The sequence below is a fragment of the Heterocephalus glaber genome, unplaced genomic scaffold (genome assembly GCF_053883595.1).
Source record: "Heterocephalus glaber isolate CG9 unplaced genomic scaffold, H.glaber_assembly_v1.0 deba00000347, whole genome shotgun sequence".
Lineage (NCBI taxonomy): Eukaryota > Metazoa > Chordata > Mammalia > Rodentia > Bathyergidae > Heterocephalus > Heterocephalus glaber.
In genome coordinates, this window is record NW_028258143.1 from 37918303 (window position 1) to 37940403 (window position 22101).

A 22101-nucleotide genomic window follows, 5' to 3' on the forward strand; every position below is an offset into this window, starting at 1 on the left:
TACTGTCAGTAAATTAGAGTACATCCTTACAATGGACTACTATAAAGCTTTAAAAATTAGTAAACAGGAAATTCTTAATGTATTACCATGAACTGAGTTCCCATATAACAGCAAGTGAGAAAAAAAATCTCCATGAAGCCAGGAAAACGGAGCATATGTTACCATTTCTGTATATACCTCTACACTGACTAGCATAATTACACAAATATTCTCAGAGATGGAGTGAAAACATGAAACAAGGGAAGAAAAGGACAGAGTAAGATGTTTTACTGTTTTGAACATAGCTAAAGACTACATGAATAAATTACTTATTCAAGAGTTTAAAAGGATTAGCGTGAGGCAGCCTTTGGTCTATATACTGGTTGTAGCACTTTCTAACTCTGTAGGCTTACTTTCCTTATCTACAAGGAGTAGACTGTTCTGGCTGCCTCGTGAGGGAGCTGAGGATCTTAAATGAGGGAATATCTGTAACCTATAGTGGGGTAACACAGGACCTGATATATTCTCAGTAAATGCCAGTGTTTACTATTACTCTTTTGATTAATATTAGTACCACCTTTCTTATAAATGACTGGGTATTAAGGTGGAGTAAGTTAGTGGGAGAGGCAGAAGACATTACCAAAATACTTTTTAGCCCCAAAGAAGTCTGTTGAAGGAATCAGTAGCATCAGAGGCATGTGTAGAAACCCCGTAGACACTGGGTGCTCTTCTCTGCAGAATTAACCAACAGTAACCCTCTCCTGAGTTTCTTATCACGTACTTCTCTTTCCACATTCTGTGGTGGAAAGCAAAGAGATGCTGATTGGTCCGACTTAGAGCAGTTGCCTGTCTGCATCAGTCAGACCAGGCACATCAAAGATGGCAGCTCAGACAGGTACTATGTTGCTAGAGTGAGGATCAGCAGATCCCACGGGATGACCAGGTGGGTGGGGCAATCACAACAACAGGTCCCAACTGTAGTATTTCTGTTTTTAAAAAAAAGCAGAAGTGGGACAGGTGGAAGAGTAAGTATTTTCCATACTAGCTACATAATCACAGAAAGCAGGCTGTGTGGCTTTTCCCTGGACCTATAGTGAGAAATGTAGTTTGCCAGGCACAGGTGTCCATGTCTGTAATCCCAGCTAGACAGGAGGCTTAGGCAGGAGGATCACAAGTTCGAGGCCTAACTGGGTAGATGAGCGAGATCCTGTATCAAAATTTTTAAACTTTAAAAAAAGGGATGGGTGGTAAACACTTGCCTAGCATGTGTTTGATGTCCTGGGTTCAATTCCCAGTACTGCAAAGAAAAAAAAATAAAAGATTATAAGATATGCTTAAAAGCTGAACTGCTGACCTATGAACTCAAGAAAGCAGAGAGACAGCTGAACACAAGCTTCTCAGACCTCCAGGAGTTCACAGATGGACAACAAATGACCTTGAAAACCCAGAAATTCTATAAAAGCTTGCTGGGAATATATATATTTTTTCCAGGGAACTCCATAACTTTCACAAGATTTTCAGAGGGCTGTGATCCAAAAAGGCTTATAAGCCCCACCAAACCAATGGTGATAGTATCCTATGACCTAAGGATTATGATTAATCTGACACTGGAAATTTGAGGCCCATATAATAAAGCTTTTCAAAAAATGTAAGGAAAGAGCTGGGCGTGGTGGTGTACACCTACAATCCCAGCACTAAGAGGCTAAGGCAAGAGGACTGCTGTGAGTCCCAGGCTAGCCTGGGCTACATATAGTGAGTTCAAGGCCAGCCAGAACCACACTGAGAGACCCTGTCTCAAGAAAACCAAACAAAAACAAAAAACAAACAACAACAATAAAACAAAACATAAGGAAAAAATAAAGAAACACTGCTCTGCTCTAATTGCTTTTGAAGCAGCCCTTCTTGCACTCATTTTGTTTTGCAATATTCACGTTTATTATTTACTGACTATTCTTTATTAAACTTTTAAAATTTAAATGCCTACTTTAGCTGCCTTTGAAACAAAAACATCCACAAAATCAGAGATACATTGTTTATTTATTGGCAGGTTTCTCTTCTCTAACGTAAATTGGCAGATATTTATTATTATGAAAATTTAAAGCGGTTTGTACCATTTTCAAAATCATTGAGTGCACACACAGAGAGAAGCTTGTAGCACTTGGGACAATGCTATTTCTAAAATTCATATCAGGTATCCATTTTATAGAGGAGCAACCTGCGGCATGAGACTATTAATGGAGCTTATTAGAGTCTAAGCAAATGTGGGAAAACTAAGCCAGGCACCGGGCAAGGCTGTGTCTGTTAATGGCCGGGTTGTACTATCTGTCTTACTGCCATGCAGACAGTTTAAAGAGATTTTAAAATGCTATCTCTCTCATCTCCCCACTACCACATAAAGAGAATTAACCAGACTACAAACTTGATGGATTTAATACTCTGGTAATGATCCCAGCATCTGAGGAAGGGGGGTGGGAAGCCAGTGAGTTTTTCTACTCAAATTCCATCTCATTTTTTATTTTCTCTTAATGTTTTTTTTTTTGAATCCTAAGTTCCAAAACCTGTCCCCTATTATGCAGTGCAAACGAGAACAGATGGGGAAAAGTTATGTTGGAAAGGGCTATGGAGGGCCACAGAGAAGAGAAATATGACTACTCAATGTGTCACACACCAACTTGCAGCTGCCACCAGCCCTTCCACACAAGAGCTGCGTATGGAACCAGCCCGTGTGCTCCGGAGGAGCAGGCGAACTACAGGAAGGGAGCGCAATTAGAGAATATTCTCTGAGCTTGTGTTTCCTTGAAAATGGGAAGAAAGAGCGGAGCAGCGCACAGCCAACAAAAGAGAAATAAATCCAAAGGCCAGCCTGGAAAATGCTTAGCAGCAGCCCAAACTATCGCAATGCGAGCCGATAATTGGCTTTATCCGACTCTTTCATATCAAAGAAATGCCTCAGCATGTCTTAAAGCCAGCGTTGAGGTCTCCTCTCTGTCCAGGAATTGTTATTCTAGAAAGGTCACATGCTCAGGGGCTTACATGCTCCGTAGGGCCTTCCAACTTGTGTTTCTCAGTAGTCACAGAGTGCTCATGAGTTCCCTAAATATTTCAAGCATAAGGCAGCTGACCTGCTTTCAAGCTGCTCTCTGCCAGTTACTAGTGGCGGGGCCTCTGGCGAGTCACCCAACTTCTCTGACCTAGGGTGAGCACGGTTCAGCGGCCACTTGACCCGCCTGTGAGGCTTTTGGTATTTGAGGTAAATATTGCTAAATGGCCAGCACAAGGGCACTGCTCAATTTATGGCAGCCATTATTAATGTGTTGATGAGAAAGCATAGAGATCGTCTCTTTGTTGAATCCAATATAAAGATATAAGGTTATACATATTTATGTAAATTCTTATATATGCTTAGCATAGAATGCCTGAGAATCTATGCTAAAAGCAATTATAAGGCTAACAATGTTTCAGGGCCTGGAAGTAATGCTCAGTAGTAGAGCCCATGCTTAGTCTGCAGGAGGCCCTGTTTCAATCCTCAGCCACCACCACCCCCCCGCGCCCCCCTCCCAAATTAACATGGTTTAAATTATTTGATCCAAATCCTGATTAAGGCCATACAGATGGTCTCTGTGAAGAAAGTTTAATGTTGTAAACAGTTGTGTTATTGAGTTCGGCAGGAACTTCCTCTGAAATTATACTCATCTTTGTGGAGTATGCAAAGACTCTGTACCCAACAAGATTGTTTTCTTCCTATGGTAGTTTGGAGATTACTTACATAAAAATCTTTTTTCTTTTAGCATTTTAAAAATTAAATTTATTTTAAAATTATATATAAAAACATAAAATTTGTACACATGTATGGGGTACTACGTAAACGTTATTTATTTATGTTTTGTTGACACAGGGTATGGCTATGTAGCACAGACTGGCCTTGAACTTGCAGGGATCCTCCTGCCCCAGTCGCCCTAGTGCAGGGATTACAAGTGTGTGACACCATGCCCAGGAACTATATGAAATTAATACGTGTATGTGCATTGTGGATGCTTAAATCAGATGAAGATAACCAGCTCTTCAATTCCTGTTGCTCTCTCTCTTTCTCTCAATGGTCTGGGGATTGAACTGGGGCCTTTGCACTGAGCTATATCCCCAGCTCATTTTATTTTTTGTTTTGAGACAGGTCTTACTAAATTGCTAAGTTGCCTAGACTGGGCTTGAACTTGTGACCCTCCTGCCTCACCCTTCTGAGTAGCTGCAATTACAGGCACATGCCACTCATCAATTACTGGTGATTCTTAAACACACTGAAATTTGTGGGCCACTTAATTAAGGACTGAGAATAGTCATCACTTCAAACATGAGTGATTTGTAGGTACCTTCCCTCTTTCACCCCACATGGTCAGACCTGGAAATGTGGCAATTACTAGTGAGACAAAGAGGTTGGATCTGGCAGATCTAGCTTCTCTTCCCTGCAACCTCTATTCTCTTGTTTTGCATAGTATTTAGTTAAGGCTGGAGTATTTATAGCCTCCTTGTCCATAGGAGACATTAGCTTGTTATAGTTTGTCTGTGAGGGTGACCATGCATCCTGATATGCCCCACAATTATTAATAGCACCCCTTTTTATCCCAAAGTGTCCCCACTTGGATGGTAAGTTCCATCATTACTCTAGGCCTAGAGGAAATTTGATTAGCACACAAAGGACATGAATGAGGACTGGTGAGACTTCTGAGATCTGATAGTGCAGGGAGGCTATGCCTAAACACTGCTGACAACAACTGAAGGTATTTTTGAGCTACGTGACAGAGACATGCTTGAGAAAATTATGCTCTTTCCATCAATTCATAAATTGGTATCAAGGAAGGCAGGGCATGGCGGGAATCAAGTACAATCTGGGCACCATACATACTGATTTTTCTTCCTGATTACTGGCTGTCATCTTGGGCCAGTTATGCAGTATCTCTGAACTTCATTGTACTCATGAAAAAAGATAATGAGGCTCAGTTCCGTTGTGAGGAGTTAGTGAAATACATGTATAGAGTACCTAAAACTGTGCCTTGTGGCTCAGTAATGGTGGTTCCTCCATGAGTCCTTCTGTCAAGGCTACTCTATGCTATAGACACACCAAGGTCATGTGGGTATTGTTTTTGGAGATACAGTCTCACTGTATATACATAGCCCTAGCTGGTCTGAGACTCATGATCCTCCTGTCTCAGCCTCTCGAGTGCTGGGATTATGAGCATGGGCCACCATGGCCAGCTTGTCATGTAACTTTAAAAATAAAAGGTCCTTACAAGAGGACCCATGGGTTGTTGTGCAAATGGGAAAGGATTTTTGGTTCTAAAGACTATCTCTTAGTCATTCGTGGTGGTGCACAACTGAAATCCCAGCCTCTGAGCAGCTGAGACAGAAGGATCACAAGTTCAAGCCCAGCCTGGAACATTTAGCAACTTACAAAATCCTGTCTCAAAATTAAAAAAAAAAAAAGGCATGGGGATGTAGCTCAGTAGGAAGGCCTTGAGTTCAATCCTGAATACAAAAGGGGTGGGGAGAGGAATAGCACCCCTCATTCTCTCAACAAACTCAAAATCATAAACTTCTTTGTGAATGGAAAAGAAAATGAAAGGCTAAAGGAGGGACAAGTACTAATTCAAGATTGACCAGGAAAGGAATAATTATAACCCTAGGTGCTGAAGAACAAAACATGAATGTAGTCAGGCTTCGTTACACATGGCTATAATCCTAGCACTTTGGGAGGCTGAGGCAGGAGGATCACAAGCCTAACCTGGGCAATTTAGAAGCAAGATTCTTTGTCAAAATAATTTTTTTAAAAAACTAGGGCTGGGGCCAGGGATTTAGCTCAGTGGTTCCGCCGCCTGCCTCTCAAGCACAAGGTCACGATTTCGATCCCTGGTACCCAAAACAAAACAAAACTAGGACTGGCAATATGGCTCAGTGCAAAGTACCCTCCCCGCAAACACCACAAAAAATAAAAAGGAGAGAAAGAAGAACATAACTCAATGAAAGGAAAAGAATGAGGGGAGAGGGGAGAGAGGATGGAAGGAAAGAAGGAAGAGAGGGAAGGAGAGAGAAAAAAGAAGAAAGAGAGACAGTAAGGAGAGAAGAAGAGAGGAGAGGAGAGAGGAAGAGAGAAAAGGAAAAAGAAAAAAGATGGTGATACCTACCCAGAAGAACCTGACCAGAGTGTGGGCTGGGTGGGGGTCTATGGAGTGATGCTGCAGTCCATGTTAATTGGTGCCTCTCAGCCATCCAGACTGCTGTTTGGGTGGGCGGGATGGAGAAATACTATCCTGTTAAAACTAAGAGCTTTGAAGTGGAGACAAACACAATCTGGTAGTATTACAGAGGAATTATTCACCCTGATGACTCACTCTCTGGCTCCCACACAGCAGAGCCAAGAAGTAACATTAATGACCTTGAAGATATTGGCCAAGCATAGACTCAGTCCTTAAGGCCTTATTTTTCAAAGGAACACATGATGTGTAGGGGAGAGACTGGGGCACTGCATGTTAAAGAATAAGAATGTATGGTGAACAATTCTAAAAAGGCAGTACAAAACCTATTAATATTTAAACAACTAACTCAACTAAGTAACAAGTATTTACAACGAAATTACCATTCTATGAGCAAGTCTCCCACTCAAAGCATTGAAAAGGTAGTTCAATGTAGGGACAGTTAAAGTATTCTTATCCAAGAGGTACACATGGAATCCAGTCCCTATTCTTGGACTCAGATCTCTCTCTCATCATTTTCATTCATCAAGACTCTTCATGAATCCAGTTTATTGAGAGCAATATTTTCTGTGTTCTCAGCCACACACTGCTCTATGTTCAGAACCCTACAGACAAAGATTAAACAGATGCAGTCCCTAGGCCTTTGACAGCATGCAATGGAAAGCAGACAGTAATAAAAGGGTGCATGAGAACCTACAGATGTGCAGGCAGCTAGCTGTACAAAGAGCAGAGTGTGCCCTTAAACCAGAGAGGCTCTGTGCTCTAGTGAAAACTGGAACCCGGCCACACTTTTAGATTGATAGAGATAGTTCTTGGGATGGTACAATGACAACCAAAGAAAAATAAAGGCAAAACTATGATGCCATTTAAAGCTTATTGGAAGAAGAGAACTTCAGGAGTTATGTACTGAACAGCTAGGATAGAAATGGTTTTCACTCAAAATGAATTTGCCACGTGGAAAAACCAGGAGATGGTAGTGGATGGAGCACAGCATTTGAAGAATATTCTTGTTTGTATATACAAAAAAAGAATAGATTGGAAGGTTGTAAAGGACAGTTTGATGGTGGTAGACTTGCATGGCTGGGGTGTGCCTTAGTGGTGGAATGCTTGCCCGGCATACAAGAGGGCTTGGATTCAACTCTCAGTACCATTACCACCACACAAAAAAGGTACACTGGAGACAACTAGCCGCATATGGCTTGTTCCTCACATAAATGTCCAAAGATTTTATGGATGTGTTTTGGGTTATATTTGTCCTAAAATGCTTTGAGTATCTTTAAAAGTCTTACTTTTCATGGGTGTGTATAACAGTTACAGGAAAGAGGTGTGGTTTGCTCAGAATTCATAGCTGTAATTAAAACAAACAAACAAACAGAACCTCTTAGACCTTTTCTAAGCAATTATCAGGAGCCCAACTCAAAATAGCAAAGAAAAAGCAGGGCTTTGTTCTGTGAAAATTCATGTTTCCCAGTTCTCAAGAAGTGGAATGTTAGGTGGGTCTCATAAACAACTGGAATCGCACTTAAATACCACCAGTGTTCTATGTCTTTCATCCTTGTTTCTCCAGTCAGCTTCATTCTTTCCTCACCAGCCTGCTGTGGTTGGTTCTCAGGGGTGTACATGGAAAACATAACTACCAACAAGCAGAAGCAAGATGGAGCATATATCTTCAGTCTAATTACAAATTCTGGGGAAAGCACGAAGATTAGCCAGGTATGGATCGGGGACCCCACTCTGCAACCACAGGATGCCACTGTGTTAACTCTGGTCATATCCATGTTTGTATAAGTGTGATGGGACAGTTCCTAGGAAAGTGTGGTATGTCTAGCCAAATGGCATTTGGCTATAAGTAATAAGCTATTTATTATTTCATATAATGAAGTCTTGCCTGAGATCTTGTGAGCCTGAGAGTCATGTAATTCAACTCAACCAATATTTATTGAGCGCATACTGTGCCAGGCACTGCTTTAGATGAGGAGAGGAATGATTGAATGGAGCAGACAATAATCCCTTGCCTTCAGAAAATTTATGGTCTATAGTTTGTTATTTCAGTGATTCATCAGGACCTACACGTTCCCATTTTTTAAACAAAATCTGGGATCTTTGACCAGGAGTAAGACCAGGAAAAGGGGGAAGGTATCTTCTAGAGAGGGAACTACAACCTACTGTACTTGGCTTCATGGTGAAACGTACCTCCATATTTTAGAATGATGGTGTTGACAAAACCCACTTTAATTATAGTCTAGATAGAACCCAAGGTCATGTTTAGCAGGTCAGGACAAACTGAGGGTAGCTCACAGGGAATCACAGTGTCTATAAACCAAGGCATCTTGGTTCCTATTTGCAATGTATCGCTGAGCACAGACAGGATGAGGCCGTGGGAGAAGCAGTTTGATGTGTAGAAAGCATACAAAGGTTGAAATTTGGAGGTTCATAGTATCAATCCCTGTAATGGAATAGCCAGAAAGTTCTTAAAGTTCTTTTTTTTTTTTTTTTTTTGGTATCGGAGATCGAACCCGTGACTTTATGCTTGTGAGGCAGGCAGTGGAACCACTGAGCTACATCCCCAGCCCAGTTCTTAAAGTTCTTAAATATTGGAATATCACTGTGGCAGAAATTGAGGAAAATTTTCTTCATTTGATTTTAACCAGAAAAAGTGCTTTTGAATCTCAAATTCCGAGCCTTAGTTTAGACAATTACTATTCAGGGGTGGAATCTAAGAACTTCTGAAAAGGAAATGTATAAGTTTAAACAGAATTTAGATAAACGTTATTTTTTTAATGTTTTTTTATTTGTTTGTTTTTTGAGACAAGGTCTTACTGTGCAATATAGGCTGGTTTTCACTACATAGCCCAGGTTGGCCACAAACTCAGCCATCTTCCTGCCTCAGCCTCTAAATTCTGGGATTACAAACATGTGCCATGAAACATGGCACAGGTAAACTTTAATAATGTGGCAGAAAGAGAAGGAATTTTAGATGATTACTTCCATGAAGTACAAACTGATCTGATATAGAGAGAACAATACCAATTTTTCGTATCAACAGGCAAGAAATTCATCGATAAACCAAAATGCAAAAGACTTTGTATTTGCAATATTTTATTTTGTATACTGAGTGGTAAGTACATGAGTGTTTTATTATTCTCTGAACTTTTTTTCCCTGAAATATTTCATTAAAAATAAACCTAGTATCATTTTCTTTCATGGAGTCTGTCATTTGTAATCTGATTCATTGTCATTAGTGAGTGGGGCGGTAGAGAAAATGATCTGGGTTCTGAGGTCTTCCTCCTTCTGGAAGGAAAGACCAGTTCTCAGGTTCTCGATCTTAGGTTATCAGCAATATTCCTCATGGCATCTTGTAATCACCGTGCTGTCCTTCCCTGCCTGTCCCCTTATCTCCTTGAATATTTTTCCCTTTACATTTGGGAACTCAATTGTGTCCTACGATTTTCCACTGCCCCAGTTGCACACCAAGGAGTGGGTGTAGTAGAAATTCAATATCCACTGGTATGTGTCATTGTTCCTGAGTCAACTTTGCTTTTCAAAAACACAATATGTTATTAAACAAAATCTCTCCTCTGCTCTGCACAACAGACTATCAGTGGGGTCTTTGAATATATATTTAAGAAAATAGTATGCATGCTTAGTCCACTCAAAGGCTAATCACCTGCCAAGGTTTATTGGGAGTTGCTGGGGTAGATCCCCCCACCCATACCAATTCTTGAATCACATAATGGCAACATTTTGCTATAAAAATGCTAACTTCTCTTCTGTTGTACTTCTGCTGTTATTCAAAAACGGCCAAATGGATGTTATTGAAATCCGGTCCCAAAAAAGGTTGAAATTGCTCCCCAGCTGGGCCTGAGACCCTGTGTGCCAAATTTCAGCCTAAAGAGAATTCTTATATTTGAGTCACTGTGAGCAGCTGAAAATATGAGGTTTGGGGTGGAAATGCTAACAGACTCTTAACTATCATTTTCCAAACCATGTGATTATAACACAATGCAAACCTCCTCTGGAGCAACTCTCTGGCAAATGTAACAGAAACAAGACGTCTGGGCCCCAAAGTTCTGCCTTTGTAAGCTTCTGCTGGGTTAGCAGCAGGCAGGGGAGGACTGGCGATGTCACTGTCACCATGGCTGTTCTTGCTGAGATTAAAAGAAGGACTCTATTGGTGAACTCCTAGTAAATAACAGGAGCATGTGCCACTCATTCCTTTATAGGGCTCCTTGGAACAGGGGTTCATGGTCACCCTTGCTCATTTTGGAAGTGTTACCGCCAACACAGTGCTTGATTCCAACCAGACATGAATTGTTTGCCACCTTTAGTCCCATTGGCTTAGTCATGCTTGCTCCCATCCAACTTGGCAAAAATACCTGCATTGCTTGGCCACTTACTTCTGTCATCTGGCATTTAAATGTGGGCTGAATCTCTCCTTAGTAACATTGAGGGCCACAAAGATGCTTTGGTTCCAGGGTTCAAACACGTGTTCCAGATGGCGAATGCCCTAATGGAGGTAGAGATTCCCCAGACCTGTCGATTCATGGAGACCTTACACCAGTGATGGCGAATCTTTTAGAGCTTTCAATGATACAAACAGCCTGGTACGGCACCTGTGCCAATGGAGCGGCATCCGAGCTTCTTGTAGGCAGCCCCAGAAGGGTGCTGTTTCCAGGACAGGCCCTCACCACGTCTCCCTTAACACTGTGCCTTTGCTGGGACCATGAGACCCAAAGTCCAGTTGGGAGGTGGCTAATCTGTTTCTGCCACTTTCCAGCCAGTTTACTTTGTACAAGAGCATTAACCAAACTCCTAAGTCTCAGTGTCCTTATCTGCACAGTGGGGACAGTCCCTGTGTTCTACGCACTTGTAAAGATCATAGAGTATGAAAGTGTTTTCTAAATTGCAATCTATTGTACACATTTTGGAACATGTACTTATATCTAGAATTTCATTATAACTTCAAAATTCTAACCTGAATGAAACTCACTTGAGGTGAGGAGTGGATTGAAAAAAACCTCCTCCCAACCCTGCTCCACTGCTGGTGGGAGTGTAGACTGGTGAAACCACTGTGGAAATCAGGATGGAGATACCTCAAAGAACTAGGACTGGAAGTCCCATTTGACCCCGCTATTCCACTGCCGGGGATCTTCCCCAAAGAATTAAAAGAATCATACCACAGTGATATATGTGCACCCATGTTCATAGCAGCACGGTTTGTAATAGTTAAAACTTGGAAACAGCCCAAATGCCCATCAACTGGAGACTGGATAAAGAAAATGTGATTTTTTAAATAAAATGGAGTACTACTCAGCCATAAAAAATGAGAAATTAGAGACATTTATAGCTAAGTGGATGCACACTGAGGCGATACTCTTAAGTGAAATAAATAGGACAAAGATGTGTAAATACCTAATAGTTTCTCTGGTGTGAGAAACTGAAAGTGTAAATAAGGACTAAATGTATAATAGGTAATGTGAAATAGGAAGAAAAGGGGCAAAGGGGAAGGAAGTGGGAGGGCTAGGGGAAAGGATAGAAAGGAATGGGGTTAATATGAGAAAATGGAAAAATAAGAACAAAATCTTTGTAAATAGGGAGGACTGAAGGGATTGAAGGGAGGGCTGGGCAAGGGTGAAAAATAAGAGCCAAAAGAGACTATGTAAAGGTGCAAATTTCCAATGATGAATGTCATTATATTGTATACCTAAAATGTACCAATGATTAGAATGAATAATCGATAATGCAAAATAGGAAGAAAAGGTCCACTGGGGTAGGGGTAATGGGAGGGGCAGGGGAAAGGAAAGAAGGGAAAGGAAAAAATGAAGAGAAATGGAAAAAATGGAAATAAAGTCTTTGTAAATAGGGAAGGGTGGAGGGTGTGAAGGGAGGGCTAGGAATGGAGAAAAAATGAGAACCAAGATGCATTATGTAAAGGAACAATTCCCAGTGAGAAATGTAATTGTGTTGTATACCTACAATGTACCAATAAAAGAATTTAACAAAAAAAAAAAAAAGAAAGAAAAAAGACTTCCTCCTATGAGAAAATGGCAGGCCATAGGTCCCAGAATCTGTAAATATTTCCTAGATGTGTGATATATGCTCTGTGAAAGATGCATAGTAAGTGAAGACATGATCTCTAACTCTAGGAATAGGGTTTGGTACAAAACACAGGATCCTTGATAATGAAGTGAGAGATGCTATAGATACACAGCATAGAAGCTCAGAAGTGGGGAGTTACATTTAAAAAAGGGAGGCCAGGTATATAGCTGAGCTGCACAGCACCTGCCAGGCAAGCTCAAGGTCCTGAGTCCCTGGTACCAAAACAAACAAAAAAACCCAAAAAAAAACAGAAGTGGAGAGTTGCAGTGAAGAGAAAACAAGTAGCTTCATGGGTAATACATGCGGTCGGTTCCATTGTTTGTGTCTACAGAGGGGTTCTTTCTTTAAGGGCATCTTAGTTTTTTTGGCTGCTCTGACAAAATGTCTTAGACTACATAATTTATAAACAACAGACATGTATTTCTTATGGTTTTAGAGGCTGGGAAGTCCATGGTCAAGATGCCAGCAGGTTCAATGTCTTGTGAGGGCTTGGTAACTGCCTCATAATTTGTGCCTTCTGGGTGTGTCCTCACATGGTGGAAGGTGCCGACACATCTCTCTACTCTTTAGTAAAAGCATTAGTCCAATCTGTGAGGACCAAGCCCTCAGGATCTAATCATCTCCTGAAGTCCCCACCTTGTAATGTGATCTTTCTGGGTTAGGTTTTAACATAAGATTTTTGGGGAGACACATTCAGAAAATAGGAAGGGGATTTGATCTCCACTCACCATGTGGTGTCAGTGGGTTTGGTAGGCACAAGGCTGTACCTTCCAGCTTCAAATGTAGGCATTTCCTCTGACCTAGGAATTCACAGTGTCCCATATTGAACAAGGGAATGGTACACAATCCAAATTGGGCCAATGAAAATTCTGCCCCAGGATATTATAAATGTAGCATAGGAGGGAGAAGCTCTCTTGTGGGTTATGTGTGAGGGTGTTGTACATAGGCCTGTGCCAGCCCCTTCAGTATGGAGGATGTCCGTAAATCCAATGCAGGCTGAGGTGACACTGGACATGAGAAGAGGAATCTAATAGAACCTTTTGGTCTTTGGCATCCCTCAGGCAAGGCCTTCTGCTTTTTGTGAAACCAAATTTCTCTTTCGCCTTCACAGAAGATTGGTTTGGGTTTCCTTTCATTTGAACTGAAGGTCTAAACAGAATGGGGTTTGGGTTGTGTCTTTTAAAAATGGGTAGGACTTTGATATGTTCAGGGAAGAAGGCAGGGTATTCTGGGCAGGTAGACCTACTTTAATGAAGGTCCAAAGAGGAAAGCCTCATGTGTCTGGAGAATCTGAGAAAATCAGAAAGAATGGAACACTTGAGAAAGGAGGAAGTTGGGAATAAACAAGTTAGGTGGGGCTGGATATGGTGGGACACACCTGTAATACCTGCACTTGGGAGGCTAAGGCAGGAGGACTGCAAGTCTGAGCCCAGCCTGGGCAACTCGGGATGTAGCTCAGTATGATAACCATGGGTTCAACCTCCCAGTACCACAAAAAACCCAAACCCAAAGCAAAACAAAAAGCCATGTCAGATAGACTATTCAAGGAGAAACCAGTTTGAGAGATTTTTCAAGCTGGGTAAGAGCTGAGGCTTGATTAGGAAGAAATGAAGTTTTAAACTTTTTTTAAAGGAAAACTGTATTTGTTTAATGGTAATTTTTTAAAAATCCTACAGATTGGTTGGAAAATTAAGACATCTATTTGCTCACAGTTGTGGAGGCTACAAGTCCAAGAGCAAGGTAATGGCAAATTTGGTTTCTGGTGAGGGCTTTTTCCTGGCTTGTAGTGGTGGCCTTCTCAGTGGGTTATAAGATGACCTTTCATTTATGCACATTTGGGGAGCACTTGGTATTGTATCCTGTACTTATAAGGGTACCAGTTCTATCAGAGTAAAGCCCCACTCTTACATTAAGACCTTATTTACCCTTAATTATCTCCATAAAAGCCTATCTCCAATTAACAGTCACATTGGAAGCTGAGGTGTAACATGTAATATGAACAGGGTAGCACAATTCACTCCATAATGTCTATCAAAGTAAGAGCAGGAGAAAATGAAGGTCATGGGGATATTAAACACAACTAGTGTGAGTGTGCACACACATGCATGCGTATGCACACCAGGGAGGGCAAAACCACCACAACTACTTAGAAGAAAAACCTAGCAAAGGCTAGTAATGCTGAAATATGCACATCCAAGACCCAGCAGTATCACTTTGATTTTGAAGACGTTTGTACCTTTAGAGCATGAAGTGTATTCAAAAATGACTATTACAACATTATTATTTTTGCTCTGTGGTAGTGAGGATTGAATCTAGGGGTGCTCTACTACTGAACTATATCCCCATCCCTTTTTATTTTTTAGTTTGAGACAGGGTCTTGCTAAATTGCCCAGAATGGCCTTGAACTTGCAACTCTCCAGCCTCAGCCTCCCCAATAGCTGGGATGATAGACATGTGCCACCATGATTGGCTGTAGTATTATTTTTAAGAGTAAAAAAAATTGGGAGTAACCCAACTATCAGTCAAAACAAAAAGCAAAAACAAATTTTAGTGGATCTATACAATCAACCTTAGATAGACATGGAAGTGAAAAAATCTAGAACTACATTTGTAAATATGAATAAATTTCAAAGATAATAATGTTGAGCAGAAACAAAATCAAAGTACCTTGCTTCTGAGTAGGAAGAACAAATACAGTGAAAATGGGCATCCTTTCAAAACTGCTATACAGATTCAATGCAATCCAGATTGAAATCCCAACAATACATTTCAAGAGCTAGAGAAAACAATCCAAAAATTCATTTGGAACAAGAAGAGACTTAGAATAGCAAAAGCAATTCTAGGCAACAGAGACATGGCAGGGAGTATCACAATCCCCAACTTGAAACTAGACTACAAAGCCACTGTGATAAAAACAGCATGCTACTGGCAAAGAAACAGACCCAAGGATCAGTGGAATAGACTAGAAGATACAGAAACAACTCTAGACATACTCAGTCACCTCATCTTTGACAAAGGAGCCAACCATCCTCACGGGAGGAAAGATAGCCTCTTTAATAAATGGTGTTGGAAAAACTGGACTTCAACTTGCTAAAGATTAAAACTAGACCCGTATTTTTCACCATGCACTAAACTAAGATCAAAGTGGATTAAAGATCTAAATATTAAAACAGAAACACTGAACTTGCTGGAAGATAAGTTAGGTAGAACTCTTGAAGACATTGGCATAGGAAAAAACTTTATGAACAAATCCTCAGTAGCATGGGAACTTGCACAAAGAATCAACAACTGGGATCTCATCTTACTAAAATGCTTCTGGACTGCAAGACAAACCATCAACAGAGCTAAGAGACAACCTACAATGTGGGAAAAAATTTTTACCAGCTGTTCCTCAGACAAAGGTCTACTAGCTAGAGTATATAAAAAACTCAAAAAAATCAGACCCCCCAAATATAAAAACCCAATTCAAAAATGGGCATCTGAAATGATCAGACATTTCTCAGACAAACAAGTAAAAGCAGCAACAAACATATGAAAAAATGTTCAACACCACTGATCATCTGAGAGATGCAGGTGAAAATAACACTGAGATTCCACCTCACTCCAGAAAGAATAGCTGTTATCAAGAAATAACAAATAACAAATGTTGGCGGGGCTGTGGGGAGAAAGGAACTCTTATTGTTGGTGGGAGTGAAGACTGGTGCAACCACTGTGGAAATAAATATGGAGATACCTCAAAAAAGTAGAATTAGAGGTCCCATTTGACCCAGCTCTCCCTCTGCTGGGTATCTTCCCAAAAGAATTAAAAGAATCATACCACAGCAATATGTGCACATCCATGTTTATAGTGCCACAGTTTGTAATAGCTAAAACTTGGGAACAGCCCAAATGCCCATCAACTGGAGACTGGTTAAAGAAGATGTGGTTTTTTTCTATAAAATGGAGTACTACTCAGCCATAAAGAATGAGAAACTAGAGACATTCATAGCTAAATGGATGCACATTGAGGCCATACTCTTAAGTGAAATAAATAGAACACACATGTGTAAATATTGAATAGTTTCTCTGGTGTGAAAAACTAAAAGTTTAAATAAGGTTCAAATGATACAATTGATAATGTGAAATAGGAAGGAAAGGTCTAAAGGAGTTGGGGAAGTGGGAAGGGTAGGGGAAAGGAAAGAAGGGAAAAGAAAAATATAAGAAAAGGACAAAATGGAGACAAAGTCTTTGTAAATAGGGAAGAGTAGGTGGGGTGAAGGGAGGGCAGGGGAACAAGGAAAAATAAGAACCAAGATACATCATGTAAAGGTACAAGATCCCAATGATGAATGTAACTGTATTGCATACCTAAAATGTACCAATAAACTTAATGGAAAAAAATCGAAGTAATAAGGACACATAAAGCATAGTAAATCAGAGAAGGGCTGCAGCTGGTTCACACCTATTGAGCTCCTCTTTTCCCAACTCCTGTTCTTTGACGTCACATGGTAGGTTGAAAGTGGCTATGGTGAAAGTGTTTACACCATGGAAATCAGCAGATACTTTAACTCAAGTCTCCCCCACCCCACAAGTCAGGTGTTAAATGTTTACCAGGATATCACTGATAGTATGTTTATGAATATTAAAATATTTAAAACAACATACCGTATCATAGTATCCATACAAAGACAAGTATTTAGTAATAATATGTACCAGATATGGATTACTTCTTCAAAGGAAGGAGAAGAATGAGATTAGGAAGGGATACACAATAGTGGCAAGTGAATTTGAATTTTTTTTTTGCTGTAAGCAGGGGCACACGTATGTGTTAGTTACTGTATACCCCGTACTTCTTTTCTGAAATATCTAGCAATTCAATGATATACAGGAGCCAGTTTTCCAGACAACACAAAGGTAAGGAAAGGCAGATGCTAGACATGGTCTCTCTCCTGTGCCACCTGCTATCTCTGCAACTAGGGTAGATCTGCGCACCCAGATTTGCCCACTGGGGGTTCTGGGGCTGCATGCAGTGCCACATTTAGTTCTGAGGTTCCTCACAGACAGAGGGAGTAATACCAACACAATGAAGAGATGAGAGAATCTGAGGGGACTCCTTCATGTGGGGAGCATCCTCGTTTCAGGAAGATTCAGTCTCTCTCACCTCTCTAGACTGCCCAGCAGGCAGGAGGTACTTTTGGTTACAGGCAGCAAACAGAGCATGTAAGTACAGATGTATATTTCTCATCAACTTCGGTCAGAAAGACAACTAAGATTCTCCTAGAAAGGGGAGAGTCGGGAGTGTTAAGAACAGATCTACAGTTACCACCAGTCAGGAAATGTTCAGAGGGAGTGGCTTCGCTCCTAAGGAAAGACTTAGCCCTTCTGCTGGGGATTCTGCCATGCTTTCATTCTGAGGGGAGGTGGTGTAAATTAAATTGCTCTGTGTCATTTACATAACTCTTCCTTTGAGGCAAGTTAATATGGCACTTATGGACTGGTCTGGATTCTGTACCTCTACCTGACCTCCTCTCACCCTTTCCTACTGGGAGATGCTTACAGTATGCTAAGCATACCAAGCCTGTTCTGCACATGCTGTTCTCTTAGCCTGGAACACCCCGCACACCTACAGTCCTCTTTCTTTAAGCTCTTCCTGTGGGCACACTTTCCTCCCAGCCCTCCACAGGAGCAGACTGTCTCTGTCTTTTAGGATATGCCTTCATCCATCTCTTCACACACAGCATGTCCAGTGTTGAGCTCCTTCCAGAGAAGGATCCTGTGTTATTTGATTTGGTATCTGTCCTAGGGCTCAGCACAACCTGGCAGAGACATTGAATAGATGCTTAGCAGCAAAGAAAGGAATGAGAGAGGAAAAGAGTGAAAAACAAACACAAAAAAACAAGACCTAACTCTTAGTTCGCTTGACATCTTCTTCTTTACTCATCTTTCCTCCTTCATACTGTTTGCTAGCATCTTGTAGAATTCAGTTGTACACAAAGAAGCAAGGCAAGAAAGGGGGCAGGGGTGCCAAAGATAAGGAAACAGACACTAGTGAAACACACAAAAGGCACAATTGTATACTTCCGTGGAAGTTCATTTTACCCAGTGGAGTTTACGGGAGATAAAACACCCAATACACAAAGACCTGAGGTGTGTAGAAGACAAGGGTCAGGGATGACAGCAAAGCTCCTGGTGTCCCCCTTTACCCTCAGCTGTGAACCTCTTCTGCTCCTTTTGTGTGTGTCTCCTGACCTGGTCTGCAGTCTCCTGAATTATTGTCAATAGCCATCTATTTCATGTGCATTAAGCCCTGAATTCTGTTCTGAATACAACTATAGTAGGTTCCACTAATTAATTAAATTGTACTTCATAGACTTGGAGTCAGGTCTCCTGAATACAAGATGCAAATTTATGCAACATATGCAAATCACTCATGTTCTCAAATTCCATGAACAAAATCTGGTAGCCTTGAGATAAAAAAGCCCCTGCCAAGCATCATCTCTCCTAATTATTGCTTAATTTCCCCCCCTTGAACATTGAACTAACACTTTCAGGCTTGGCAGAAACTGGAAGAAACACAATGAAAGCTGGTTAATAAACAGGAAGTTCTTTAAGGGCAAAGACCTGTAAGCTATTTATTTTATGTTCTCCAGAAGCCCTAATATACTATGAGCACAGAGTCTGGCATTGAGTATATGCCAGTTTTGACTATTAAATTATGGACAATTCAGATGAACCCAAAGTTGAGAGCCCTGCAAGCTTTGCAAAGCACTGTGGCATTTAAGACTAGGACCAGGAAAATGATGACCTGCACTGTGGCTATTTCATTTAATTATTTTAAAATTCATTCGAATTAGATAAGATTTTAAAATTCACTTCTCAGACTAGCCACATTTCAAATGTCTCATGGCTCCATGTGACTTTCTTATCAGGCAGTAAAATGCAGAATATTTCCATTATTATGCAAAATCTATCAAGCAGTGACCTGGACACTTGCTCTTCAAGGTCTGGTCCCAGGGCCAGCAGAGGGCAGCACATGGAGCTTACTGGAAATGCCGAATTTCAGGCCTTGTTCCAGATCCACCGAATCTACATCTTCAAAATCCTCACTCAATTCACCTGCATAGCAATGTGAGAGGCATTGGTCTAGATCTAGTAGTTCTTAAATCTAAGCATTAATTAAAATCTTCGGTACTTGTGAACACAGAGTGTTGAACCCGTTACAAGAGTTCCTCATTTAGTAGGTGTATTAGTCTCCTAAGACTGCCTTTAAAAATTACCACAAAGTATGTGATATTAAACGAGAAATGTAGTCTCTCTCATTTCTGGAAGCTAAAAGTCTGAAATCAAGGTGCCAGCAGGGCCATGCGCTCTCTAAGACACAGGGGAATGACTATTTCCTTGTCTCTTCCCACATTCTGGTAAATGGCTGGCATTTCTAGGTGTTCCTTGGCTGTAGCCATGTAACTCTGATCTCTGCCTTCACCTTCTTACTGAGTTCTTCCCTTGTATCTGTCTTTTCTTATAATAAAGACAGTTGGCATTGGATTAAAGGGCCACGCTACTCCATTAGAGGAGTTTGATGTGGGAAACTAGGCTACGACATAACTTAGATCTCATAGTCCGGAGGTCAGGATGTTATCTTGCGTTGAGAACAGGGAAGTATGCAGAAGGCCTCATGCCCCCTGGCTATGGGCATAATGCTGATAATCTAGCACTCCAGAGACAAGATAGCATCTGCTGAGGACAGTTGTCAATACACAGACGTTTGGGTGTAGAGGAAATCTGGTTCCTCATTAACTTAATCCTTATCCACCCATTTTCTATAGTTGCTGTTCCATGAAACACCTGCTACACCTCCCCCTGTGCCAACTGTGGAGTTTTATTCAAGTCTGTCCACTAGACGGAGGTCTTCTCCTGGTCCTCCCTTTTATATCTTGAAAATTGCCTGTCTCTCTTTTTTTTTTTTTTGGTACCGGGGATCAAACTCGGGTCCTTGCGCTTGTGCAGCAGGTGGCGAAACCACTGAGCTAAATCCCCGGCCCCTTGCCTGTCTCTTTTATTCCTCATCATTCCTCCCAACAGGTAGCTGAGGGTCTAATCAGCCCTTAGTAGCGTGGACCTCTTTTAGCTTAATTAACTAATGACACCATTTCCAAATAAGTGTGCGTTCTGACATACAGGGAATTAAGACTTCAACATCTTATTCATTCACCCATTCATTCATTTATTTTAGACAGGATCTCACTATATAATTCAGGCTGGCTTTGAACTCACTATGTAGCACAGGCTGGCCTCAAACTCACAGCAATCCTCCTACCTCAGCCATCAGGCATGCTCCACTACACCTGGCCATCTCTTTTAGAGAGCACAGTTCAACCCATACAGGAATTAGGATGGGACCTGATAATGTACAATTCTAAGAAGCTCCCAGCTGATGCTGATCTGCTTCAGGGACCACACTTTGAAAATCCACGTAAAACTATCTACAAAACAGGTTTATATAAATGTGAAAGTTGTATCATATCATAGAAATAACTGTTCAACTTCTCAATTCTGAAGAATTCTCTCCTTCATTACTTCCTCTTTTCTTCTCTTTTCTTCCTTCTTTCTTCTGGGTTTTTAGATGGACTCTTGCTATTTTGTCCAAGCTGGCCTTCAACTCCTGAACTCAAGCAATCTTTCCCAAGTAGCTGGGATTACAAATGTGTGCATCTGCACTTGTAATTCAGCCAGAATTCCTTTCAAACATGTTTGAGAGATAGTTATCCAGTTTGTTTATGATTGCTTCCAATGGTAGGTGTTATGGTTTGGGTCTAGATGCTAGGTGGGGCTTTTTCAGAGATTGCTGAATTTAGAGTGAGAGATTGATTCATGGTGCAATGCTAGGCTCAAGGGGACTAGGATTAAGGTTGTGAGTGCTACCTGCCCTAAGTAGTCTGGATAAGATAAAAAGGGGAGGAAGACTTTGTTAAGGCCCCTTGCTTGCTTGCTTTTGGTGTTTTCTGGCCACTGTGAACAACTTCTCTTCTGTGATGCCCCTCTGCCATGTGCCACTCTGGTATGGAGCCAGCCAGCTATGGACTGAAACCACTATGAACTGTAAGCCAAATAAACCTTTCCTCCTTTAACTTTTGGTATCAGGTATTTTGTCTCAACAATGACAGAAAAGTAACTAAGACAGAATTTGGTACAAGAAAAGTGGGGTCATTGCTGTAACTATACCTTACCATATGGTTCAGGAATCTTTGAGACTGGCTTGTGGGAAGAGTTTGGAAAGGTTCAGAGATGCCCTCTGAAAAAGCAGAGCTGGCAAACCTTAGGCTTTACTGTATGGAAGATTCTGGTCAGAGCCCAGACGACCAGAAAGCTTGTAAAGACCAGGCTCGGTAGGTTTCTACTGGTAAGAAGGACTGGATCGGCTATCAGACTACAGATGATGTGTGTTATGCCTTGGAAGAAAGTTTGCATTTTGCTCATGTCTAGAGACTTTCCCTGAGACTGAAATTAAGTGCAGTGGACTAATTAAACTTGCAGAAGAAATTTCAAGGCAGTAGAATGTTGAGGTGATGACATGGCTACTGTTGGGGCCTTTTAGCCAGATTTATGTTGAGAATCAAGAACAAGGATGGCAGCAGAATGATTTAAAATGTTTTGAGTTTGGACAGAAAGGAAGATTTTGCTTTGAGAAGACAGCACCAGAGCACTATGTTTCACAATGGCAGTGGCCAAGGAAAGTTGTTTCTGGGGATTTGGTTCACAGGTACTCGACCCCTACACCTAAGAGAGAAGGAAGCCTGGATAC

General features: G+C 41.1%; 1 long non-coding RNA gene across 2 annotated transcripts in view; it reads left to right on the forward strand.

Annotated features, from left to right (window-relative positions):
• Positions 1-22101, forward strand: part of LOC106010237 (uncharacterized) — a 46672-nt gene that overhangs the window by 16426 nt on the left and 8145 nt on the right. Inside the window, exon 2 of one of the 2 annotated variants that reach the window (XR_002398099.2) lies at positions 13997-14060. The exons of the other annotated variant lie outside the window; for it this stretch is intronic. This is a non-coding gene — a long non-coding RNA (uncharacterized LOC106010237). The remainder of the gene's footprint in view (positions 1-13996; positions 14061-22101) is intronic. 2 annotated transcript variants of the gene reach the window in all.